The sequence below is a fragment of the Lathamus discolor genome, chromosome 5, assembly GCF_037157495.1.
Source record: "Lathamus discolor isolate bLatDis1 chromosome 5, bLatDis1.hap1, whole genome shotgun sequence".
Lineage (NCBI taxonomy): Eukaryota > Metazoa > Chordata > Aves > Psittaciformes > Psittacidae > Lathamus > Lathamus discolor.
The window spans coordinates 55,879,718-55,907,045 of record NC_088888.1 but is presented as its reverse complement, the minus strand read 5'-3'; the positions used below and the strand labels follow the sequence as shown (position 1 = coordinate 55,907,045).

Here is a 27,328-nt window from a genome sequence, read left to right as displayed (position 1 = left end):
AAGCTTTTCTCCTGTTTAAGATTAATTTTCCTTGATCAGTTTTGGTGTGTCTTCACCCCATATTAGCCTAAGTAGTTTGTAGTGGAGGGTGAAGGTGTTAATTGACCTTTGTTCAGTGCCAGCAGAGGCTGTAGCAGAGTTACTGTGTTGCAGCTGTGTGGTAGGTGAATTGCTTGTGTGGCGGGTTGTTGCTTTGGGTATTTTGTACAGCTGTTAGCTCAGGTGTTTCGAGTGTCTCCTGACAGGTCACAAATGAGAGCTAGTTTGTTCTCCTGAGCTTGAAGAAGAAAGTATTGTGGAGAGATATTCAAATGCTCTCGTTTTTTTAGTGATTGAGTTGCACCCTCACAGAAAGTAGGCTGGTTCCCAGTCTGAACAGAAACAGGAGTTGAAGACTGTGTCACACTTCCAGATGGACATGACTAAAAGCTGTAGCAAACTCAGGTTAGTGAGGTTTTTTGTGGGAATGAGAAGGGCAATGTTCTGTGTATGTGTGAGGCTAGCTTTGAAATGGTGTCATGATATTATATAGGATGTCTCTGTGGTCAAAGGCTTAAAAAAGTTGCAGGTATTTATTCGCTTCTGGTAAGGGTGGTTTGTATGGGTGGGTTGGATTAAATTAAATTCCATTATGAGTTATTCTTCTATACCCCTTCTGCCGCTTTCTCTTATCATCTCAGGTCTGTTACTCAGAGTGTGTGGGAAGATGGCTGCAGTAAGATTGCTTTTTTTATCTGGGTGTAGGAGGTTTACCACTGGATGTGGTTATTTTATGAGTCTTCTTTGTGGTAGAAGGATGATGCATGGGCACAAAGAGAAGCTTATTGAATCTTAAGGTAAATAGAGAATTAAGGATTTCAGTAGGTGTTATTTTCTGCTGCCATCTTCTCTATAATCTTGTAGGGCTGATTTGCAATAGGGAGATTGTGTTAAGAAAAGTTGCTGTTGTGGGTTGAAAAAACCAGGATGTGAGTGAGGATCTTGAATAATAACTGCTGCTGAGGTTTTGGCTCATCATAGAAGTTGATATTTCATTTGTATTATTTCTTATTGATGAAGATTACAGTTGGACTAGTAATCTGATTTTGAGGCATGGAGGCATAGCAACACATAATAGCCTCCCTTGTATTGGGAGGTCCTGAAATAGATGTAATGGTTCTCAGAGTTTCAGTTGCAAGAGCTTTATCCTCAATATGATGGTAGGAAACAGATGAATATGTGGCAAGACATTCATGTAGTGTTATGTCCTGAAGTTCATTGCTAAATCTCTATCCATTAGACAATAAAGAAAATTACAAATTGTTTATGCAGATATCTAAGATTAAAGGTCTGTTCCTCATGAAGCACAGCATTTATGTGTCCCTATCCATGTGTGTATACATGGTGCATAAGGGTGGCTTTTTCGCTTATGCAGGCTTGAAAACTGTCTCCCTGAAGCCAAGGGAAGATGTTTTCTGGACTAATAGAATTAAAACTTTGTTGTATTGTATGATCTGTGAATGTTCAAACTTAAGCGCTTTGACATGAAGGTTTCTGTGTGATTTTTAACATAGAGCTGATATCTTTGCAGGGGAAAGTTTCCTTTCAAATAATTTGTTGCATGTTTTTTGCATATTTAAAATAATACTGCGTCAGTGAATTAAACAGTTGACTTGGTTTTGCGAGCAGCTTGACTATTATGGTCAGATTTTATCTATTGTGAAAAGTCAGACTAAGCTTTGGATAAGCATAGACCCGATGTGTTTAGTGACCCAAACAATTTCTGCACATAGGAAAACACATAATAGTTCAGTCGTTTTAACACTTGCTAGTTTGAGTGTGCTCTAACAATAAGGTATATTTTGTTGATGTTTCTAGTATGAAACTTCTATTGTTTTCAGTGTGAATTTGTAAATATTCTTTTCATCATCTTTCTTGAAGTGAACTGAGGGAGGTCACAAGCCTTTGTTCTGGGTTACTGGTTGTATCTTCAAGGCTGAGTGAATCATGGCTTAGGTTTAAGTGGCAGGGAAGAAGAAAAATATATATAGTTGGACCCAAGATTTCACATGGGAGCAAGAAGAGATCAATATGGAATTCCAACTAGGGAATTCTAGGCTGTGAAAAATGTGACCATGATGTCAGTTACTTGATGTGACAAGATTTTTCATTTTTAAGAAATTGCCCAAAGGCTATTGTAATAAAAGCTCTTCTTTTAATAAGGAATCACTGGATGAAATTCCTTGGCCACTGTTCTGCACTAAGTAAGTCTAGTTAATCACACTTAAAGCCTGAAAAACCAAAGACATTCTGTCTTCTTTGGGTTTAAGCTAGTAAAAATATTCTTGCTGAGGATTTAGCAAGTGAGCACTTGTCTAAAGATTTATTGAAACTATGGTAGTTTTTACATTGAACAAAAAAATGGGAGTACTTCACATGACTGAAGTCTATTGACCTAATTGGAGCATTGCTGATAGCCTAGAAGATGATCTGAAGAAGCCTTCAGATGGAAAGCTAGATGGATTAGAGTAAAAATTTCAAGCTTTATGACAAAACTAGAAATGTTAGGGAGGGAAGAGCAGCACTTCCGATAAGAGTTTTCAAAACAATAGAATTTATTTCTTTCCCAGCAGAAAAGACCAGTAGAAAATCCTGTATCTGTAGTCCCAGTGTTAATGCTTTCCATCAACAAAAGTGTTTATTGTGTGTGTGTGCTTTTTCTTTTTTGCTTGTTTGTTTTGTGAGGTTTTGTTGTTTTTTTTTTTTTTTCCCAGATTAGCTCATTGATAAAGGAAATACGATGAGGTCTCAGAAGCGCAAGAGTGTTAGAAAAAATAGTGGTCAGCCACTGAGGAGAAGCTGTGGAACAAAGGAAACATGGGCAAACATAGTTGGAAAGATGATCTTAGCTAACAACTTTGTTCTTTTGGTCTTGCTTAGCTTTGTGAAATATAAGCATGTCTACAAAACAAAAAAATACAGTATGATCTGTGGTAAAATTGAGAGTGCCATACTTTGGGTTTATTTGTACATGCTAGAACACAAAATTAAAATGCTAAATGTCTTCAATATAGGGTGGCTCCTTTGCTAGTCAGTCACTCTAATGTAGCTCAGCTGAAACAAACTAGTGTAAATCAGTCTCCTGTGTTTACTTATCAGACTGGGAGATGACTGCTTTTTTTGTTTTACTTCATGTATATAACATTTTTCATGGTTCTGGAGTTGGTGTTAAATTTGAAAGATGTATTACACCTAAGAAGCATTTAAGATTAAAAGGCTGTATTTTGGGGAACTAAATTACCACAGTGCCATTTAAATGTGCAACAGTGTTCACAAGGAAAAGAAAAATCTTTGGGGTTTTTATGTGTTACTGGACACCAAAGCTTCAAAAGGCTTTATATCCATACAGGTTCTGAGATAAAACTGTGTTTTTTATAGTTAAATTCCCCAAGTAGAAGATGCCTAAATCTCCAAATTTAGTACTGTAGCTAAAAAAACTATAAGAGACGGGAAGAATTAAGTTCTTGGAAAATGAGGATGATTAACAGAGCTATATCTCTTTGCATGTGCCTAGTCTTTAATCAGCCTTAGGACGCATACACTTCACAGTATTGTTCAGCCCATAATCATATACATTAGTATTCTGACAATAATGCAAGATTAGCTGTAACTGAGAACTGTTTATCTTAGTGATGACTCCACTCAAACAAAAGGAAGAAGTATTTACCCTTCCTTACTGGACCATGCTTGATAGCAGTGCAGGCAGTTTCCCTAACACTGTGGGTGTTGTGGCTTTGTTTTCCAGCTGATTGCTTGATCATGCTCTTTACTCCAGTTATCGTACTTTTCCATAATGATAAAGGGATTACACAGAAAGAGGAAAACAGGTAACATAGTCTTGCTACTTTTTTTTTTTTTTTTTCCCTTGTAACCCTTTCCTTCCTGAGTATGACCAGCAGAAGATTTGACTGTCAGTGCTTTGGTGCAGGCAGGCCTGATGTGCTTTCTGGTGACTGAAATGAGAAAACCCTTGTGCTTTTTAGGGCTGACGAAAGGCTAGAAATACCAAAGAACTGATACTCGGGTGTTATTTAGGAAGCCAAATCCTGTTTGTTTGGGTGTTTTGTTTTTTTTTTTTTTTTTTTTTTTTTTACAAATACACATGCTTGAGCTCTCTGTAAAAATCTTACCTTTGTGTTTTGAGACATGTTTTTCTCCTCTTGCAAGCAGTGTGTGTATGTGACGGAAGGGAATGATAAAGCATCCTCCTTGAGATGAATGGGGGATCAGCAGAATTGTAGTCTGTCTGATAACAACATGGTGAACTGAAGAGTCCATTCTTCAGCAGATAATTGTAGCATTAGAGAGGTGGTAGCCAGCAGAAAAGATCTAGAAAGCAGAGTTGTGGGCTCTGATGCTTGATGTTTGACTCTTGAATTCTAGCATCAGCTGGAATTCTCTGCTTTGTCTTGCTTTAACTCCCTTTTCTAGTTAATTGCTGAGGGAGAGAAACCCAAACAGAAACAAGCTCTCAGGGCGAAAAATTTAGACCTGTGTCGGTTGTTTCATTCAAATCAGTGAAAGTGCAAAGCAAAACAGAAAATTCTGAAGCTTTCAGTGCTGCTGTTTCCCAAAAAATATCTTAAGCTCCCTCCTGTCTCTGGAGTTCTTACCTTACTTGCCTTTTCAGAGAGAAGAACAGTCAATCAAGAAGATAAATGGGAACACCACTGTTTATATGATTAAGGTTCTAGGGAACTAGAGCATTTTCAGTGTTTGCATTTGCTTGGGCTGTTTCTGATTTAGCAAACAATTAATTCTGTGCTGTTCTTGCTGTTTCTTCTTGGAGAGCTGCTTGCAGGATGCCTGCATGAGGTCTCTTGCAATCCAAATCTGCTAAACCCTGACTGTCTAGTTAAGATGGAGATTGTCTATTGGAGGAGCCTAGATTAGGTGTTGAAAGATCCAGAGGTCTGACTCATCATGTTTTTAGGCTCAGATTAGTTGGTTACTGTGCCAGTTTGTCTGGTGGTCATGAGGATAGCCAAGAGGTTGAGGGAGGTCTGAAGTGCCGAGGAAGACTATGTAGAATAGTGACAGTGCACCACAAAACCAGTCATGATCTTGACACTGATTTGAGACAGGTGGTCCCTAAAGTGTTTTTTGGGGAAGGTATTCAAAAGCTTGCAGCTTTTAGGAATGTGATCGTGACCCTGAAACAACAAAATCTCATCCTGCATTTGGATGCTAATTGTCATATGGATGCTGGTAGTTAAATTGTTTACCAGATATACAGGTTTTAGTAGATTATTTGAGTAAAAGGCAGAATAACTGACCATTTACTAGTTCTGTCCAACCTTGATGTAGATGGCAGTATTACCACTGAGACAAAAGGAAATTCAGTAGCAGGACAGTAACTGAGAAGTCAGCAAAAGGTTTATTGTGCTTTGTCTTGATCTAGCCAAGCTTATTCTATGACTTCTGGTCTATGAAGGTTGTCCTTGTAAGACATTGATCTCTTATGTATTTAAATGCTCTATAAGATCTCCAGATTTTTTTTGTCATGGCTCATACTGAGTAGTTAAGAGCACAATGCTCCCTTTGTGTCTTTTGCTGGTATTACGCTTTAGTCAGCTTATTGCCTGGTTACACAGAAATTCTTTGTTACAATTTAGAAGAAATTATTGCCAGTAGTGGGCACCAACCACAGCAGATGAAACAGTTTGAAATAACTGTGGAGAAACTTTGAAGTTTCCTTGACAGCCCTAATATCTGCCATAAATTTTCATATTTGCTTCCTGTAATCCTCTTGCTGGCTGAGAAAAAGAGGGTATTGTCTCTCATCAACAGCAGGACTGTTTGCCAGCCATTTGCCTCAACAGGAAAATTTTGAGCTTCTGCAAAACTTGCAGTTGAGCAGATGGACAGCACGCAGGAGGCCAAAATGACACAAAGGGAGTCCTTACTTTGTAAAGCACAGTTGGGTCTGTCTCTAGATTGTCACCTTTTGTTCTCTGCAAACAAGGCTGGTACAGAGAAAAGAGTGCAGGACTGAGACTGAAAGAAAACACTCTTGTGATGAGAACAAAAAATGTGGGTCAAGACTTTTAAACCTTCTCCCTAGTTCTTCAAGCTGGATAGAGAATGTGAAAATTAGAAGACCAATTCACAAGAAGCTTTGCTGTCCTTTCTTACTCAGCACATGCCTTACAGTTAGCAGACACGCAGAGTTTTTGAATTGTTTCCACCAAAAATGTTGAGGCACATTATTGTGATCTTGCAAGACAGGATTCATTTATGGTACAACTTCACTTACGATTTTCTGAGAAGGAAGAGCTTAATGCACTAGCAGTGCAGAATCTGGCTCAAGCTTCACACAATGACCCTGAAAAAGTGATTAATGCAAGAGGATAGCCTTTCTGCTCCGGAACTTGGAAAACAACAACAACAACAAAACAAACCAAAAAAGCCCACTAAGGCTTAAGAACTCATCTACTCCTCTCGGTCCTCAAAGACATCTTCCTTTTGTTAGAGGTTGAGGCGCTGGCATTTGACCCACAGCACTTTAAAGAAGCAGCTCGGGACAGACTGTTCCCAAAGGATGTCTTTGATACTGTGGTCAAATAGTCATAAAAATCCCAGAATTGCACCTAGCAAAGGGGGGAGGGAAAAAACCCAACAAAGTAAGCTGAAAAAGGAGAAACAGTAAAAAAGAGTCTGATTCTTTCCCCTTCGGATGAGATTTGTAGATAAATTCAGAGGTGCTTGAAGGAAAACTCTGAAGGGTCAACAATGCAGTATTAAAAAACCGATGCCCAACCATCCACTGATTTTACTAAAGCAATGTTCTGCTGCAATGTATTAAAAAGTAAATTTCTTAAAAAATGGCCTTGACAGTCTACTAGGTCCCTCCCAAGCAGTAACTCCCCACTTGACATTCTTCTGGAAGCGAGACAACAGTAGCAGCCTTGGCAGTGGAATATTAACCCTGTAGCAGTGGCACAGTTCCTGTAGCTATAGAAAGTTAAAATGTATCTGTCAAATAAAAAGTAAAAATAAATAATCAAGAAAAAAACCAAGATTATCTAAACCATACTTTTCTTTCTTTCAACCCAATCATGCAATGAACAATTACTGATATACCAGGCAGGTATTAACCTCAAGGGGACAGAGATTAGGAAGCTGTCATAATATTTTCACCTTTCTGTCTAATTGAGAGGCCCCCCAGATGGAGAAACTGTCCTGGTTTAAGTCAACATTAGTGTCATTTGCAGGCAGCAAAAGGAAAGCAAGACCAAAGTGGGATTAGGTGGCCTATACAGGAATTAATGAGGTTTCTCATGACTTGGAAGACATGCAGAGCAGACTTCTGTAAGTGAAATTACTAACTTCAGTGGCATCAGTGTTCTACCTCGTATCTTTAGACATCTTAGGGCCACTTACATATTTCTGGAAAATGTGATTTCATTTAACTAAGAGAATCGTGAATCATAGAGTGGTTTGGGTTGGAAGGACTTCAAATTTCATGTAGTTCCAACCCCCTGCCATGTCAGGGATACCTTCTGCTAAACGAGGTTGCTCAAAGACCTGTCCAGCCTGACCTTGAACACTTCCAGAGCTGGGGCATCCACAACTTCTCTGGGCAACTTGTGCCAGTGCCTCACCACCCTCATAGTAGTTCATAATGTCTGATCTAAATCTCTTGTGTTAGCTTAAAGACATTCCCCCTTGTCCTGTCACAATTACTCTCGTGAAAATACTTCTCCAGGTTTCCTGTAGACCCTCTTTAGGTATTGGAAGGCTGCAGTAAGGTCTCCTCAGAGCCTTCTCTTCTCCAGGTTGAACAATCCCAGCTCTCTCAGGAGAGGTGCTCCAGCCCTCTGATCATCTTCGTGGCCTTCCTTTGAACGGACTCCATCAGGTCTGATCCTCCTTATGTTGGGAGTGCCAGAGCGGAACACAGTACTCCACATGGTGTCTCACTGCGGGGGGGCAGTCACCTGCCTTAACCTGCTGGCGATGCTTCTTTTGATGCAGCCCAGCATATGGCTGAATTTCTGGGCTGCAAGCACACACTGCAGGCTGAGGAAGTACAAGGGCCAGGAAAACACCGATAATTTTGTGGATAGTTTCTGGGACTCAAATGCTATTCAATTCTCAGTCCCAATATGGATCTTATTGCACTTTAGGCATCTTGAAACAGTCAGGAGCTTATTTGAGACCCACATACTGGTTCAGGAAGACCCACTGTGTCAATCCATAATCAACTGGCTTATTTTATGAATGTGACAGATAGGAAACAGTTCTGGCAAATGTTTCTGAAGTAAACACCATGTTGAATAGTGAAAGAAGGCTGGAAAATGAAATTCTTTAGGCCTTCAGCAGGGGTCAAATAAGAGGTTAGAGATATGAGACTAAGAGTAAGCTTGGTGAGGGCTTCTGAGAGCTAACAAGGGGCAGTGTTCTTGAGATTGGTAACAATCTGGTGTGTATACACATAGCTTGTATTCAGTTGGTACTTGCGCAAAGACAGATGCATGAGCACTATTCACTTCTCTATCTTCTGATCACTTTATCAGAGGTTATTCAGGAACTGCAGTAATTCATTCATTTTCCCAGGAAATCTGTTCTTTCTTTGCCAAATATTGATAGTATTCACTGTTGAGGATTTCGGTTCTGATATTTTTCCCTGCTGCCCAGATGAATGGTGGTATGGTATGTACCAGTTAATGCATGGTGGTATGCATTTTGCATTGGCAGTTCCTGGCAGGTGCCTGCAGCTCAGGGGGGGGGGGCATTCTGTAAATCTAAGTTACTTGGGGTGCTAATCTTGTCTGATAAGGAGTGCACACACATCACTGCACAATGTTTTCCTGCTTGCCAGACTACTCAAGCAACTTTATAATTTGAAAAGATTTAGGAATGAAATTGGCCTGCTTAGATGGTTTTATTAAACAGATTTGTTAATAGAACAAAAGACTCTGGTTGGTTGGTTTGCTGTTGTTTTTGGAGGAACGGAGGGGGAAAAATGCTGTTGAGTTCATTAGTGGCCCTAGTGTCATGGGTAGTTTAACAAACTGGCTTATGCACTGGTACAACTTTTTTTCAAAGCTGGTGTCCTTCAAAGACTCATTGCAACTGTAATTTTTCTTTTCACGCTGTTGTAAAGAAGTACTGGGGCCAGCCAGTCACATATTCTGAGCAGGAGTTCCTTGCTCTAAGCTAGAATAACCTCCATTGTCTCCCTGTGTGTTTGCCTCTAGCTGTTTATGGTTGAGTTGTGGTGAGGCACTAAATTGTTATACAGTCCTGATGATGAAAAAGGCGGATGAAACTACTTCCTTCCTTAGCCTTCGTCAAGGCTAACACAGATACTTTAGTTAAGAAACTTGCATGCTTTAATGGCAAGCTGATGTAGGTGCTCAAAAGTTTGGTTTGTGAGGTTTTAAATACTGAGACCTTCTGCCCACTCCTTTTTTTTTCTTTTTTTTTTTTTATTCTGTCAGCTGAGATTTGCATGTATGCAATCATTTACAACATCTGGATCCTTTTGAGATGCACAGAGCCCATTACAACTGCCAGGCAAAAAATCCTCACTGGGTGGGGGGAACACCAAATATGTAATAGAGGATTTCTGCAAAGTTGTTTTTGTCGTATCATGAATGATATGAAAGGCTTTTGGACTGTGGGGGAGCTTAGTTTATGTATATTTTGGGTCCTGAGCAATTGCTTAAGACAAGCTTTATTTGGAAAACAGCTGTGAAACAGCTGTCAGTATTTCTAAAGCTGGTCAGTAGGTATATTTACAGTAGTGTTTTAGTTCAGATGAACAGAGTGCTTTTTAAATAACTTGTTGGTTATGTTAACTTGAATTCTTTGGTTAACATGGTGCAAACTAGTTTCTTTTTGGATTAAGCAGGCATAGGAGATGGACACTGTCACAACAAGTAGCGTATCACTGCTGCTAATGGGCACCTAGTCCATGGACCATGGTGTAGTTACTTTGAAATAAGAAATCCCTGTAAAATCCTTTGTTTCTGTGTAAGTCTGCAATTATTTGACTGCAGTATTTACTAACATAGTTATAGTAAATGATGCCAGTTCTGCCAGTGGAGTAAAGGACTCCAGCCTTTGGAAATCATAAACTGGGACAATTCACCTAACCCCCAAGGAGAATTTTGCTACCACTTCCTCTTGTTACAGCATCAGTTGAATCAGGTCTTGGCAGTGAAGTTTCTAGATCACACAAAAGGCCACTGTTATTGGTGCCCAGAGGACTCGAAAATAGGGTTAATCTTGATTAGCTCTAGACATTGACAATGTGAAGATTTTTCTGCAATGGCTTGTTTATTGGGAGTTCGAACAGTGAAAAGAAATAAATTGATTGAGATGAATTTGACCTATTTTAGATGCCTACTTCAGGATGAAATGAATTGTTTCCAGGTAGTACCTGTGTTTCTGTCCCTGACTTTGGAAAAAAAAGAAAACCAAAAAACCTCACAACCAAACAAAACTAAAATCTAGGGTGAGCAGCTTGGATATAGCCAGCAACAGTGATGTACAAAGTAGGTGTCTTAAATTGATGTGTTTCTAAGATTGAAGTTGGTATTTCAGAGGTCAGTCAGTTATGTTCCTTATTGATTCAGAATAAAAGGTAGCTGCTCCAAAGTTTGTTTTGGGGATATAAACTTTCAAGTCAGGCACTAGAAGGACAGGCATTCAAGGAATACTATGGGTCAAAATAAAAAATCTGTGCCCTGAAGTACTTGCATTTTAAGAAAGAAGTCCTAGAAATTCATGCCCGGCTTTGTGTTTTATGTTGTTTGGTTTAAATAGGTGTTTTACTTTGGTCAGTAAATCGCCTCTTAGGAGTTCACTTTCCCAATTTATTTGAGCTGAATCTCTATAAATGTTATTATTCTATTTGCCAAATGCATTGTTGCCTTTTCTAAACCCATTTTATTCTGAGAAATGTGTGGTAACATTGCTTTTTCTGGCCTCTTGATATCATGGCCTCTTGATATCATGGCCAGATGTTTCTCAAGCAGGTGTTTCTGTCCTGGAAATACTCATATAAATTGATTTATCAAATCACTTCCCTATTACAGAATATTGGGTACAAGTGTGTTACTGTAGCAGGAAATGAGTCAATGCTTACAAAGATACTGAAATACTGTTTCAACATACTGTATTAAATCCTCAGCAACAATACTACTGTGTTACTTGGCACTTTGGGTCAGGGCCAATAACTGATGTTCTACATCCTAGAAGTTATAAACTGTGCAATCACTTTGTTTCCTATAATTTTTCCTAGAAGTATTTGTGAAAGCTTAGTAAAGTGCTATGACAATTAAAATAGCCTTTAGGCTTAATATTTGTAATTAAGGTTGTGTGAACTGCAGTTCATTCCAAACTTCTGGTTGGTTGCTTGTAAACTTCTGTGACGTTTTGCTCTTCATTCTGGCTTTTTTTCCAGTAGTTTTTGCTACCTGCAAATGGTTCTGCTGGTGTTTTATTGTGGATTTTCAGCAACAATAACAGCTCTTCCATTTTTAAATGTATGAAAGCCAGGGAAAAAGCCTTTCCCCATTAGTGACTCTTTGGATACACACTTAAAGTGCTCCACTAGCCAGTGAGGTGGAGACAGCTGAAATGGCCCCTACTGTGGAGAAGCAGATTTCAGTGTTCTGTGAAAACTAGGTTTAGTTTGAGCAAATGAAGAAGAAACTACAAAAACACACACATGCAGTTCTTTGTGTATTTTAAAGAACCATTTTAATGTGATTTTTTTTCTTTTTTTTTTTTTTTAATCACAAAATGTGTTCAAATAACTCTGGATACCATCCAAAGATTCTGCAGTAGAAAAGCTGTCAGTTTTATATCTCAGACAGCACACCTAAATACTGAGCAATAACTGTTTGCTTATAGCATTTTCATAGTTCTTATTTTACCACTGTGAAGCAGATCACTAAGTTTTGAATATGTAGCTGTTCCACATTAGTGGAACATACAAGTTAAAACTTTGTACAAGAGGGAAAACTAATACGCATCACATCAGATGTAATCTTTATGTGAGTTTGCACGTATGTAGCTCTTTCTGAGCTACGAAAAAAAAGCTTTAACTTTTGTAAGCTTCAAATGTGACTTTTTGGTTAGAATTTTCACTGAAAAAATATTGCAGCTTTCTGTTGGTTGTTCAGTATCTCTGAATTTTCCTGAGTAGTATTTAAAGCTGATGGCAACATGGTTGCAGAAATTCACTTCATGTCACTGATGTGAATTCAGTCCCTGTAATAATGATCGTAAACTTTCAGCTCTTTGGTATCAAGGGAATTGTAATGGAATTGTTAGTCAGTTGTTGGAACAAATACAATGATACACACAAATGTTCTGATAGCAGGTTTGGGTGTTGTTGTTTTCTTTTTTTGTGTGTGAGCATTGGTAGAAGACGTATTATTTATTTACTCAAAAATCCCATGTTATGAAAAAAAATAGATACTCGAAATCAGTCTTGTACGGGAACGGTTAATGTACTGTGTCTGGGATTTCTGGTCTGTGATCAATGGTCTGCTTTGGCATTTCTGAAATGCAGACGTGAGAACTGAATTAGTGGGAGAAGCATTGTTAATCATCTCTGTCCTGGGCTTGCTGTGACCATAACACAATTATTTCTTTTTAAAATGCGGTATCTTCTTTCTATGTATCACGTTAATGTGTTCAAGTTAAAAACAAACAAGCAAACAAAAATACCCCGAACAATCAAATGGTGAAATACCTTTCTATGTACTACCCAGATCTTTTTATAAGAAGCTTTGTTTGTTTGTTTGGGTTCCCCCCCTCCCAAGGGTGGGAGGAGGCAGGGGGAATGGGAGTGTAGAAATAGATGGGTGTGTTGCTTATAAGGCAACATCCATCACTGCTGACCTACAATTGAATACCCATTGTCTCTCATTAACTTCAAGAAGAAATTGAGACATTTCCAAATGCCACCAGAAATAAAGAATATGAATTGGTTGATACACCATTTTGAAGAATGGAGTGGAAAGCTGTTAATGAGGTGTAGTGGCTGCCTTGTCTTTAAGAAAGACAAGTTGTTTTAATCAGAAAGGTCATGCATGTCAGATAGCATTATTGTTTCCTGTGTTAGCTTGACTCTACCTCAGTCTGGGGGAATTAAGATTTCAGTGAACATTGCTAATAGTTAAGACACATGTCTGGGGATGTGGATGCTTCTGCATTTGGCTCTGCTGAAATTTCAGTTTTATTTGCATTGCTGTTGAATACAACTTAAATACAACAAGCTTATATGTGTCACTGAAGCCCCTAAAGTCATACAAGTGTTAAATTTATAACACAAATTAGCTCATGGACCAGTGAAATGCAGTTAATTTCAAATTGGGCTTGAGTGCTAAGAGCACCTTCATCATCCCCAAGGTAAAAGTGATGGAGTCATATTTCTTAGATATTCTAGAAAGAAAATGGAAGGGTTGTGGTTCAGTTAGGCTGGGACTCAATTTATTTTGGAATTACCTGTGGATAACAAATTTCTGCATGTGGTCTGGCCCTCCTAGAGGTTTTTTATTTCTTCAGTGATTCAGGGAGTTAGAAAGCAACCTGTTGGACTTCTTTGGAGGGAGCGTCACTAAGACAGGATAAATACAGACTTTCCCCCCTCCTGTTACATTCCTCATTTTTGTGGATGCGTAAGTTGTATTATGGCTAGCAGCTGTTAGTTACTGCATTAGAAAAGGGGTAAATATGGGAAAATACCTTCAGGTCTGTACTTGGTATAAACTGACAGTTTTTCCAAATACATTAAGCCACCTTTTGTAGTACATGGTCCAACCCTGCATCAACCAAGTTTGTGGTTTTCAGTGGGCTGCTGATTGAGTGCTTACTGAGCATGTTTTTCTTTTCACAAAAAAGGATGAATTCCCTCCTCCTGGGTGTCAGCAAATGGTTCAGATTTGTTACTTGTTTTGCATCTGGTCAGTCTGATTCTCATCATTGAAGTCATGCCTTAGGATTTAATTCCCCTGATTTGGGTGGTCGTTGCTCAATTGGTGATTTCTTAGGCAACATGAAAGGCTTTTCTGGAACAGGAGATTGTAAGTTTCTCTTGGATCTGATATTTATAACTATCACATATTCTTGACTCTGAGGATCCTGACCAACCACAATATTGCTGAAACTAGTGTCAAGTTATTTCTGTTCTTCATGAGTGACTGTGAGACACTAGTTCTATCAAGGAAATGGTAATAATCATCATAGTAGTAATAATAATAATCTAAATAGTATTTCATAATAGGGTCTCCCAAATAACAGAAAGCTGCATGTGCAGGGTAATCAAAGATAATCTTGATTTTTCTGTCATATTTGGAGTTTTCTATGATCATTGTTTTGTAGTATACATGTATGCAAAAAAGATAATATGTTCATAGATTAGGAGCTGACAAACTGATTTTGTCTCCAAATCCAGAAATGGAAAAGAAGTTGGGGAAAAATATCCTGATGTGTGTTTCACCAGTGCTGGCCAGACTGCCTACCTACAAACTACTCTAGATAGAGCAGAAAGGCATCTGTGAGGTTCCATGGCAATCCCTGTCCTAGCAGAAAGGTAGTGTTTCTATCTCAGTGCTGTTGACCTGCAGTAATGCTGGACTGTGTAGGAAGTCCTTTATTGCTGCTTAAGTGGAAAGGAAGGGTAGTTGACTTGTGTCTATGTACAGCTCACTGAGACGAAAAAAGGAACAGAAGAATGAAGTGAAATATATTTAGCTCATTGTTACTACTGTAAGCCTTTTTACTGGACTGAGGTCAAGATTCTGCTCTTTGGCTATGGGCAAGGCTGAATAAAGGGCAACACAGGAAATGACTTGCTTTCAGAAATTGCACGGCAAATTTGCCATGTTGATTCTTATTGTCTGGCAAAAGTTGTTCTTTTTATACTTAGGTTGGTGATATTTTCTCCACTCTGATTCACTTGAATGAAAACTGGAGACTTCCTTTGATTTTTTTTTTTTTTTTTTTAATTTTTTGTTTAATCTACCTAAGCCCTTTTTTTCAAGTGCAGTAAAGATTGGGTATTTTTACCACGACTCTTGAAGAGTACAGAACCCAGTTTGATGGTACATGAATATAGATGAATGGCACTTCCTGCTATAGCTCTGCCTGTGCAAAAACTATGGAGAATAGAACAGTGTTCACCAAAGTAAGTGTGGGCTGGTTAGGAGTATAGTATCTTTTTAAGTGCAAGGTCCTGCACCTGGGTTGGAGCAACCCCAAGCACAAATACATGTTGGGTGGAGGCTGGGTTGAGAGCAGCTCTGAAGAGGATGACTTGGGGTGTTGGTTGATGAGATGACCCAGCAGTGTGGACTTACAGCCTAGAAATCCAACCGTATGCTGGGCTGCATCAAAAGGAGCGTGGGCAGCAGGTTGAGTGAGGTGATTCTCCCCTCTGCTCTGCTCACTTGAGACCCCACCTGCAGTCCTGCATTCAGCTCTGGGGCCCCCAACACAAGAGGAATTTGAAGCCTCTCAAGCAAGTCCAGAGGACGGCCATGATCAGAGGTCTGGAGCACGTTTCCTATGAAGACTGGCTGAGAGAATCGGGTTTGTTCAGCCTGGAAAAGAGAGGGCTCTGGGGACACCTTATTGCAGCCTTTCAGTACCTCAGGGTGGCCTACAAGAAATCCGGAGAGGGCCTTTTCATAACACTAGTTGTGACAGCACATGGGGGAGTGTCTTTAAGCTGGCAGAGGGAAGATTTAGATTAGACATTAGGAAAACATTCTTCTCTGAGGGTGGTGAGGCACTGACACAAGTTTCCTGGAGAAGCTGTGGATGCCTCATCCCTGGAAGTGTTCAAGGCCAGGCTGGATGGGCCTTCGAGCAACCTGGACTAGTGGAAGGTATCCCTCCCTGCGGCATGGACATTGGAACTAGATGATCTTTAAGGTCCCTTCCAACCTTACCCATTCTATGATTCTATGATCTTTGCCTTCAAGATCTATGATAACATGCAGGAAGGCCAGTATACTTCTGGTGTGATCTGTGTCTTCCAACTCCGTTTAAAGATATTCTCAAGTATGTTTGGATATACAGCCAAGATGATTCTTCTCAGTTTTAAATATCTTACCTGTGCAGTTTGCAGCTCTAATGGAGCTCTATATTCTCTATACAAACTATTTTTCATCTCTTTTCATCTTCTGAAAGAATGATGGGGAACAGAGAGATGTTAGACTTAGTAAAAAAGGAAACTCAGTGCTACTTTTCCAAGCCAAAACAGATGAAGAAGCTGAAAAAACTAGGAGTTAGAGGTTGACTACAAACAGCAGCAGCAACAAAGTAAGTGGGGCCAGCACAAATTTTTATAATGGTCTCAAAGATCCAAAACAAAAATTTCTTCTTGTGTAGCTAAGAGGTCCTGTCTTTGAATGTCCTACTATGTCGACACAAGGGAGGCTATAGGATATGACGAGTTTGATTACATTGAAATGCCAACAGTGTTTTAGCATCTGTCGTATCATTCTTGTTTGTGATGTGATGGAGCTCTTCACCAAAAGAAAACCAGGAAGTGCCTATATTAACACTGTCCAAGTCTATCACTCCCTAACTGATTTCTAATCCTGAAGAAAAGAGTAAGAAAACCCATACTAGCAATCATGGTGATAGGTTAGTTTTTGGAAGGTGAACCTATAAATCACACTTTGGCAGAGTGAATACTTGAAGCTTCCCTGTGTAAATTCTCTAGATAATGGAAAAAAAAAAAAAGAAATCAGCCTTTGCCCTTTTCATTTTGTTGTGTTATATTTTATAAGGGCTTGGTGATTAAAGCAGGGCATTGGTAACATTTCAAACTTAGTCTAAATCTCACCTTTGCAAGGGAGGTGCCAGAATGTCACTGTTAAATTCCTGTAGCCTCATATTATGGCGGGACAGAAAGGAGCAAAAGCAGTATTTTACATGTTGCCTGAGAACATCCCTCAGAGCACCTCAGTGCTACAAGTCATATTAGGCTTGTCCCAGAAATCAGAACCTTGAACCTAATACTTGGGCTAACATCCACTCAATCCTATACCTGTAACTGAAATGATGAGGAATGTGATTTATTTAAAATGTAATTGTCCCCTCCTGTCCTCTGTCTCCAGTGCAGCTATTATCCATAAAATATAGGTGATTATTCCAGGGCACTATGATCCCTTTTTTTCAAAGGCTTAAATAGTTACTTTTTTAGATTTCCTCTTATGTCTGTAGTTGTCTACACTGTATGTACTTTATTACAGCAAAAAAAGAAGTAATTATGATAAATTTGTAAGCCAAAACCTTACTAATCTATATTCCCACTCAAGCAGTGTTGAAGTATGGTAAACTAGGTTTGCGTCTCTCTTGTTACTCCTTCTGTTCCCCAAAAGTGTTCAGAGCAGCCTTGGTACAAATGTTGTACCAAGGTTGCTCCTGGAGACCTTGAGCATGATAAGCTCTTAGTGCTTAGGTTGCCCCCTAGTGGCAGTTTAATGGCCCGGAATGCCCGTTGGGTTACGCTGCTGACCTCCCTAATCATGGGTATGTTTAGTCAATGAAGATGCAAACCCAAGTGGTTTTGTTAGCAGAATATCTTCATTCTACCTTGTGTTTGAAATTGGAGTCTATAAAGTAAGGATGTAGTACAAATGTAAAGAGCTTCCTAGTCTTGTATATGCCAAAAAAAAAGTGCTTTGGCTGTGAGTGGGAATGCTGTTCTTCTGAATAAAAACAACTGTTTTACAGGAATGTTCAACACATTAGAGGCTGAAAATTAGCATTGAAAGTGATACGAACATTTGCTCATTCTTGTGTTGCTAGAAGACTTCTTTAATTTCGTATAACTGACAGATTTTTCTTTTAACATTTTCACTTCAATGGTTTCTGTAGTATAATGTTAATTACACTTCATTATCTGTTTAATTTAAAGACATAATGAAATGGTTATTTAGTTTAATCTCAGAAGATTCCCTTAGCTTAGTCACAAAAGAACTAAATATTTGTTGATTTGCCTTGACATAGGATCCCTTTTCTCTAAATTGTGTTTTGGTATGTTTGATAGCTAAAACTATCTTCTCCCACCCATGCTTAAAACTGTCTGCAGTGAGATGGTTGCACCTTGTTTTCTAGAACAGTGATCAAAATGCCAATTCAGATTGTGATTAAGCAGCTTGAATATTTTTTCATTGCTCTTACGCAGGAAAGCCAGCTGCAGAATAATGCCTTCTGTTCATCGCTCTTTGGCACTAGGTACCTTTTGCCACCGCTGCATATACTGTTAACTGTTGTTATCCTTCAATTACTTTTTTATGAGCTGTAATGTTTACTGTGCAAGTCTGAAGTCTTCTAAAAAAAAAAGTTTTAGATGTAGCAGACTTTTCTGAAAATCAGCTGTATAATTTGTCCTGCTTACTTCTCTGACCAGCACAGATGGTGGTCTGTGCCTATGTAAGACATACTCTTAAGGACCTCTCTTCAAATAATTATTTCTCAAACAGGATGGTCAGCTTGAAGGTGTGTTCAGCACATTGTCTCTCTGCAAGGTCTTAAACAATGAAGCATGTAACCAGACACTTGGTAGTTTTCAAACCATTCTTGGATTAAAAATTTAGTTTATATTTTCTAATACAGCGAGACATTATAATAGACATGGCAGCATTTCCAGTCTTGAGCTTTTAAATTGACAGAGTATCATTAAGAACAATTTCATTCATGTTGACACTTTAAAATGATCTGCATTTACCAAGCATTAGCAGAAAGTACAAAGAATTGGATGCTTTTGTGCTATTTAATTACATACAAAACATCAAGTCTGCAAAAACAGCCTTCAGACATTTGTATGCTGAAGTACATTTATTAATTTAGCTTTATTAGAAGTTTGCTGAAACAAGACCCACATATCACATTCCAGTGTAGGCTTTCTTCTCTGCCTGCTGGAGCCATCTTGCTAAAACAAGTAGTGGGCTGAGTTGCTGGTAAATTTGTGACTTATTATCACTTGGATGCTCCAGTGACAGAAGAAAAACCTATGTTGGTAAGAGCCTCAAAGCTGTACCAAGCCGGTTTGTGGCCACTTGTCTTGGATTCAGTTGTTATGTTTTTTAGAATGGCTGCTATGATCGTGTCTGTGTTCAAAATAATTTCCCACTGTTTGGAGTGAGAACATGTATGTTATTAAAATGTTTACACATCTTCAGGTGCTGCCTTTGCCTTCCAGCAGCTAGCATGCTCAAGTGTGTGTGTTGATGTGTGTTGATCTCAAGTGTGGAGATGAGCTGCTTGGATCATCATTCCCAGTGTGCAGTTGGCATGCAGTCACCCTGTCCAAATAAGCCAAGACTTTATTGGCTAGGTTGTTTCATGCCAGTAGGCCTTGGTGTCCAGGAACGAATGCCATGCTGCATTTACTATAGTAGTAAATATAGTATAGTATGTTTGCATAAATATGGTAGATACAGACAACAAGAATCTACTCATATTTTCCAATATTAATTAGTAAGTCATTATTTTGAGATTGGTAATGATAAAACAAACTTGGTGTTGGTGTAGAGATTCAAGGGGAAAAATGCAGCTGAGGTGTGTTTGATTCTTCTGTCTTCATTGGAGATTGTCTTCTGTGCACTGCACTCTACTTTCCATTCCCTTTCCACTCTTCAGCAGTATTTCTGTAATTTTTGAAGACATACATGTATTTTATTTAGGAAATAATGGGGGAAACATGGCAGAACAGAAGTAACTCTTTCGTAGCAATGTATTTTGATTTATGCCCTTGAAACACAAGTTTTTATCAGTTCCGAAACATTGGTTCGTGTAGGGACTAACTAGCTTCTAGGGACTCCTTTTAATACCTGAATAACAAAATATCCGCTTTTTGAATCTGCTCAAAATTTCTTGAGTATTTGTAACCAAGATGAGAGGAACAGCAAACTATCTCAAGTTTAACCATCAAAGGATTGTTTCACCTTTGTTGGTCACCAGCAACAGGCTACCTGGCTCTCCTGAACCTTTAAGTCTTCAGTCACTTGTCAGCTTCTTTGTTACTATGAGGCTATAAAGCAGTAGGTTCTAGATAACATTTGATAGTGATGGGGATTTAATGCTTATCCTGTGCAAAGCCTGAATTGTTCCTGGTAAATATACATGGAAAGAAGTGCTCAGCACTCCTCTTTGTTCTTTGTTTTTGTCAAATCACTTCTCTTTCTGAATAGAGGGTGATGTTTATCTGTGGAATCAAGTGTTGCCACAAACACAACTTCTCTTGTAATTTGGGAAGCTAATATGAAAACTCAGTGGATTTGCATTTTTCAGTTTTGTTTTCCAAGACTGTTATAAGCTTGATTCATAAATAAAAATTCAACTGCATGCTATACTATTAACTTAGACTTTGAAAAGAACAGAAAGATAAGTGCAGAAAAACACTTTATGGTATTGAGTATATTGAGGCTATTTTGCTTGACCAGTATGGTACTCCTATGTGTCCCCATTTTTCAGATAGCTTGCCTTTTGTTGTATAAGGCATAATGCTGAATAAGACTTAATATTGAGAAGGGCAAAGAGTTTGGTATATAGAAACTGAAGATTGAACTAGAATGATTTGTAATGACTTTACCACTTCTGTTATTAGCTGAGGAGTATGACAGTTTTTTTTTTTGAGTTTTTGGGTTTTTTTTTTGGGGTGCGGTGGGTGGGTGTTTGTTTGTTGGTGGGTTTTTTTTTTGTTTTTTGCTTGTTAGTTTGTTTGTTTGTTTAGCTTAGCTAAAGGGAAATGCCTTTTGGAAGGTTTGCCTCTCCCCTTAACTAAGCTGTGAGAAAGTTGAAGCCAAAGGTAATAGATGAACCCTTTCTGTTAAAAGGAGGAGTCCCCTACTTAAAATTATAAAGGTTTAGTAATAGACAGGGGACTGATACTTCTCAGTTCTTCAGAACTGATGAGAACTTTGTTCAATTACTTTGTCGTTTGTCAATCAAGACAAATGCATAGGTGTACTTAGGATAGCAGTCATGATGCAGCAAGGTTAGGTAGGTATTACAGTCCTTACTGATGACCTTGATTAAACCTGATGGACAGCCCAAATCAGGCCTCTTAATCCTGTAGTTGCACTATTGTCAGAGTCTGCTTGGCTGGGTAAGAGATAGCATGTCTGTATGAGATGTAACTGGATTTTATTTACTGCGTTGAAGTATTCTTGAACAGTCAGAATTCTGGAAATGTACATCTTGTACTTGCCAGAGCTCCCAGTACAGGGACTTCTATGTAATATACAGCTTTATGAAAAGCATATATCTATTAACAATAGAAAGTTTATAGCAGAATTCCTAACTTGATTTACTAGCTTCAAGCAAGTAGTTTCCATTAAATGTTGCATATAAACCTACTTTGCTGGGGACTTTGAAGTTGGCATGTGATTCACTGATATCCATGTATAACTTGTGTGAGTGTTCTATATGGTAGAAATGTCAATCTGTTAGATTTTCTTCTGCTGCTTAGGAGTTGACCTGCTTAATTTAAGTAGTAGATGTATGAACAGAATCATGTGATCCTAGGGTAAGTATGACTCTATAGCAAATCAATTCCAGTCAGATAGCAACAGAAGCTTGGATCATAACGACAAGAGAAAGTTGAAGATAGACTAAAACGAAGCAAGAGTCTGCCTGGAATAGACACCCCAGCCGTAAAAATGCACACAAACTTCCAGAAGTCAACTGTTCTTTCAAAGGAGAGCCTTGAAGGAGGAGATGAATGAGTGTGGAGAGACTGCTGAGAATCAAGCAGTGGTTTGTAGGGAAGGTCAAATTGTGCTTAGCTGTTAAAGACATCACTTCATCCCACCATGTACAGTGCTAATAGAGTTTTTACTTTCGGGAATAAAAATTGCATTATTTCTCGTGAAGAAATATCGGAAAGCATCATATCCAGTGAAGGTGAGCCTGACAGAATGCATATGACTATTATACTGATTATGAATAAAATACAACTAGAAGAAGACAATATGTTGTGATCCAAAGATTGTAGAATCATAGAATAGTTAGGGTTGCAAAGAACCTGAAGACCATCAAGTTCTAAACCCCCTGCCATGGGCAGGGATGCCTCACGCTAAACCATGTTGCCCAAGGCTCTGTCTATCCTGGCCTTGAAGACTGCCAGGGATGATGAGCATTTACCACTTCTTTGGGCAACCTGTTCGAGTGCCTTACCACCCTCGCAGTAAAGAACTTCTTCCTCATATCTAACCTAAACTTCCCTTGTTTAAGTTTGAACCCCTTGTCCTATCACTACAGACACTGATGAAGAGTCCCCTTCCAACATCCTTGTAGGCCATGTTATCTCCCTGATGGACAGTTGCAGAGATTAAGTTTAGCTTACTGAGTTCAGTTCCTCAAGATTGTCTGTCTAGCTCATGCAAATAAGGGAAAGAAAAAATTTAGGAAGATTTGTTTCAGTAGGCAAAAGTTAGCTTTCTGTTCATAACATCTTCTTCCATCCTCTTTGGGACATCTCTAACAGTTAACACATTGAAACCAAGAAAGGAGATGAGTGCTAAACTGCATTAGCATGGACAGCCTCCAGTACTGCTACTTGGTCATCAAAACTCATAAAGGATTTTCAGCAGGGTCTCTGGCAGACAATGGATAACAAACACCTTTCTTTCAGAAACTGTTATTTCTTTGCAATGCCCTGGAGCTACCTTTCTTACCTTGCCAGCATTAATGTTGTACATTGCCATTGCAATGCAGCAGCTTTGAAGGTAAATGGGCAAGGAGCCCAGTTAAGTCAGGAAAAAATGAAGACCATGTCACTGTAATACATACTGAATAGCCTGATTTGAAGACATGGCGGTCCTACTTGCTTTGTATCCAGTAGTCAGGATACAGAAAAACTTCTCTAATGTATAAAGAACGCTTTGCTATAATGCATGTGAATTAATGCTATTGGTAGTTGGAAAATTTTCTCAGAAGAAAGCTAATTATCTAGAATATTTCAAGCAAACCATGAAATGAAATACAGCATATGGCCAACCCTGTGGGAATTTCTCTTGACCCTTTAGGTGGAACCATGAGTGTCCATTATTTCTGTGCCAATTTATACAACATGGCACCTGACTGCATTCTAAGTGTTTTTTGTGGGTTTTTTTTGTTTTATTTTTTGTTCACAGTGTGTGTTCTGAGTAAAATTAAGTAAAGAGAGAGATGGAGAGACAACTCTGTTTTCATGAATAGTCTCCACAAACTTACTAATAAATGCTTAACAGTATTGCTTATAATCAGTTTTTCTTTAAAGAAAAAGACTAAATTTAGGGTTATATATTTATATCATCTTAAAATAAATCTGCCTAGTAAGATGGGTTTCTTATAGATGTTTTACTGATGAGGATTGAGAGTTTATGGCTTTTAAGACTTAAAAGCATTTCAGTTTCTGAGATGTAAGTAATGTTAGTATTTTCACACCCACTACTTAAATGGGTTTAACAACCATGCCATCCAAACTGTGGGTGCTATGACATTTAGTATTGAGGCTTCAGATAAGATGATATTTTTATTTTCAGTTCTCATATAAATTAGCTTTTATCTATCATCCTGTGCTGCATCTTGAGGTAAGTTTGGTTCCCTAAAGAAGCAAAACATGGGGTTTGAGGTTTTTTTATTTTTCTTATATGTTAAACTAGATTCTGTAGTCCTCGGAGTTAGTGCAGGACCTCACAGGTCTCGTCACATCTGAGGAGCTAAAATAAACCAAAGGAGAGGTGATGATGACGGGTCTTATTTCTATCTTCTCCTTCATTTGTGATGTTAAAAAAAAAATAAAAAAAAACTTCAAACAAGTGGAAAACCATCATGTAATTAACACGAGGTTGAAATGTTCACAGCATTTTCTAGCATGTTAGTCCAAGTCATTAACAGTTAACCAGATCTAAAATCTGCATCATGTAGAAATCCAGTTTGAAATGCATGAAAAAATTTGGAGCAGTCCCAAAGTTTGGAAGTGCACAGACCAAAACAGTAACTTTTCTTAATGATAGTGTAGTTCACTAGCAAAATACTATGGCTACATTTCCTTTAAGTATCAGCTAGATAGTTTGGTTTTTTTATCCTCTTATCCATGGCTGGGTAGAATTTGAAATATATTTCAATATGCTCAAAAAAAGCAAAACAATTGTTTAAAGCTATACTTCTCTGCAAAATCAACAAAGACTTCTGAGAAAACAACAGTGTAATTGATGCAGACGTTTTTTTGTCTCCAACTGTCAACAAGTTCAGTAATACACACCTTGAGAAATCAAGCAGGAATGTGTATTGGGAGAAAATAGAATAAACAGTTTCTAGGAGGCATTGAGAACAGACCCACAAAAAAAGGCCTAATTGAGATAGCAATATAAGTGTCTTCTGAGCACAGTAGCTTTTGGGGGCCAGCTAGTTTGTCCAAATTGTAGCAAGCCATTAGCTGAAAGGAGAAGCACATGCATTTTTAATGTGCCTCATTTGGATCCTTCACATTCTGGACAGTGTTTGTGCCTCCATGAAAATAGCTTATGAAACTATTATGGCATTTTGTTTAACATCATTTCAGCTTGGAGAAAAAACTCTGAACAGAACAAGAACGTTGCTCAGGCCTTTTTAAAAGGATGCAGATAATGGAAGAAATCCAAAGCGGGAACTTCAAAAAGTATGCAGCTAACACTCCATGATTCATGTCTTGAAGTCAGCTTGCAGCTATGTGTGTACATCGTGTTTATTTTTGCTAAAGTTTTTTGTCTTTGACATAATGTTATTTTAGTATACTTTGCAATGGCGGGGCTGGGGTAAGAATTGCAACCTTTTGCTACCTCTGGACACATTTGGAACTGCAAAAACAGCGATCTCTAAATATATTCATAGTAGACAAAATCCCGACCCTGCTGAAGTAAATAGAGATCTATAAAGATTAGGGTAGTACCAGGATTTGACTCTTAATTATCGGTACTTACAATATGTTCACACAATGCTTTTCCAGTATAGACTACTAATTGTTTGCTGCCTTGAAAGTCTTTGTTCAATTATATCTAGTAGAAAAGAGTTCCCTAGAGTAGCTGATCTCTTTTATAGAAGCTAACCAGTGTTGCCAAGGATTTCATTATGCAGTCAGGTCAAATTTTTAAAAGGGATCAAAATCCAGTGTGATAATCGTGTTAATATTTGGTGTTGAAATGGAGCTGAACATGTCTGGGAATTTTGGCCCAGGTTTGAGTTGTGGACTGTCACGTGAATTGTGTAAGTGAGAAAATGACCAAGTGAGATGAATGATCTTTGCAAACTAAATAAATGAACATTTGGTAAGAAGCAAAAGTATCTGTGTTGCCCAATTAAAAGTTTTTACTTAAAAAGTAATCTTTTCCAAGTAAAGTTAATCTTAAGAACACTGAAAGATTCTTCACAAGCAAGAGCAATCTCTATGTATGGCGTTCAGTTTAATAATATTCTTATAAAGACAAGATATGTGAAATCCCACCCTGATGAAAGGAAATCTCTTAAATGTTCTGTAGGAAACTGGGATATTTTTGCTTTCAGTCTTCAGCTTGCGCTTCTCAAAAAGCAGGGGGAGGGGAGTATTTGGTGGTTTGTTGTGCGGGGTTTTTTTTGTGGGTTTTCTTTTTTTGATTTTTTGTTTGTTTGTTTGTTTAGTTGGTTGTGTGATTTTTTTTTTTTCTGTTTTTGCTTGTTCATTTTATTTTGGGGTGGTTTTTTGGGGTTGTTTTTTTGGGTTTTGGGGTGGTTTTTTTGTTTTTGTTTTTAATACCTCTATTTAATAGGATGTAAAAGAGAAGGAGAAATCATACTTGTCTGAAAAATAAAATATAAAATTGCTTTAATCTATTCAAATAACAGCTTTCTACTTCAGGAAATTGAATGCTGATTTTAAAAATGTGGGATCAGTGAAACCATAACGTATGTGGATACCTGTACGTTCACTCAGATGACTCGAGTGATTACTCAGGTGGTAAATGAAAAGGAGAGCATAATATATTCCAGTCTGGAAGGTTAAAATATTAATGAATCTAAAAATATCTGAATGTTTTATTCAGGTTTTGTTAAAAGGATTTCAGGTGGAAAGCAGCTTGCTTTCTTGAGTTTAGTGCTCTCAAAGTAACTTTGTACATGTATGTAAGCATACGATATCTTCACAAAATATCATACTGAAACCAGCAGGGTCACTTTTGAAGTTCCTGTTCCAAATAGAGCCTTCCATTTCAAGGGCATGACTAACTGGAGACTTCCACAGTATAAAGTGTATTGGGGTATGATGAGTTTGGCATCTGTTGAAACTTTTGTTATTACTTTGTGTTTTGTTTTTGCAAGCAGCACAGCAGCTGTGAGGGAACAGAGGAATAGCGTTAAGGATCTCTGTTGGGAAAAAGCTGACAGCCCCTGCAGTTTTATACTGAATATGAATTCACAAGCCCTCTGCAGATGAGAAGGTGCATTCTGTTGGATTGTACACAGTATATAGTTAGCTCTGAAATGCATCCATTTTATTCTGAGCTTCCAGCAAAGTCCCCAGATATGCGGCTCCAGTGAGAGCTCTGAAGTTGGTGGTGAAAAGAAAATGGCAGGTTTTTTTATTTGGAGTTTTCTGATAGCTGTGGAATAAAAAAAAAAAAACCATATGATGTTGTTGGTGTTTTGCCTTTTTTTTTTGGGGACGGGAAGAGGGGGAGGGTTCCTTTTTTCTTTTTTCTTTTTCACACAAATGGAACTTTCTGTTCTCAGGAAACAAGTCCTTGTTCTGAGAGAAATATGCTCTTTCTGACTGGAAATATATACAGTTCTTGAACCCTTTTCTTCACACTGTTCTTTCTTATTCAGTTATCCCACATGTGCTCCGGAAGAAGCCGGATGCTGCTCTGCTCTTGTGGTCTAATGGAGGTGGGACAGCAAGATCTTTGCTTTTGCCAAGGTATAGACCAACAAGCTGGTGCTCACCTGAACACACTGTTCAGTACAGTGCTTTTCATGATGGCAGAGCTACGTGCTGCGCAGCCTGAATTAACAAGCTTTGTCTTATAGAGGGTGACTAGGAAGACTTCGATCCATAGGCAAGCAGGGTCCCTGTTTGACTAGCATATGTGTGAAGCAAACTTGCACAGTGTAGCCGTACCATGGGGCAGAAACCATGTACCATCCTAAAGGGTATAGAGCAGCAGGTATATTACTCTTTGTATATTAAGGAACAATTCTTTGCTGATCTTCCCTGATTACCATCTGAGGCAGAATTACATTTCTTCTGCTTCTTTTTAAATATGTTTTAATAACTGAATGAACAGCATGTTCTTCTAATCCACATCTCAAA

At 38.4% G+C, this 27,328-nt stretch overlaps 1 protein-coding gene and 1 long non-coding RNA gene across 2 annotated transcripts in view; both read left to right on the top strand.

Moving 5' to 3' along the window:
- Nucleotides 1-27,328, top strand: part of NKAIN2 (sodium/potassium transporting ATPase interacting 2) — a 559,359-nt gene that overhangs the window by 80,097 nt on the left and 451,934 nt on the right. The window lies entirely within an intron of this gene.
- The window catches only part of LOC136014338 (uncharacterized), a 38,559-nt gene continuing 11,553 nt past the window's right edge, over nucleotides 323-27,328 (top strand). The window contains exon 1 of the long non-coding RNA XR_010612644.1: nucleotides 323-444. This is a non-coding gene — a long non-coding RNA (uncharacterized LOC136014338). The remainder of the gene's footprint in view (nucleotides 445-27,328) is intronic.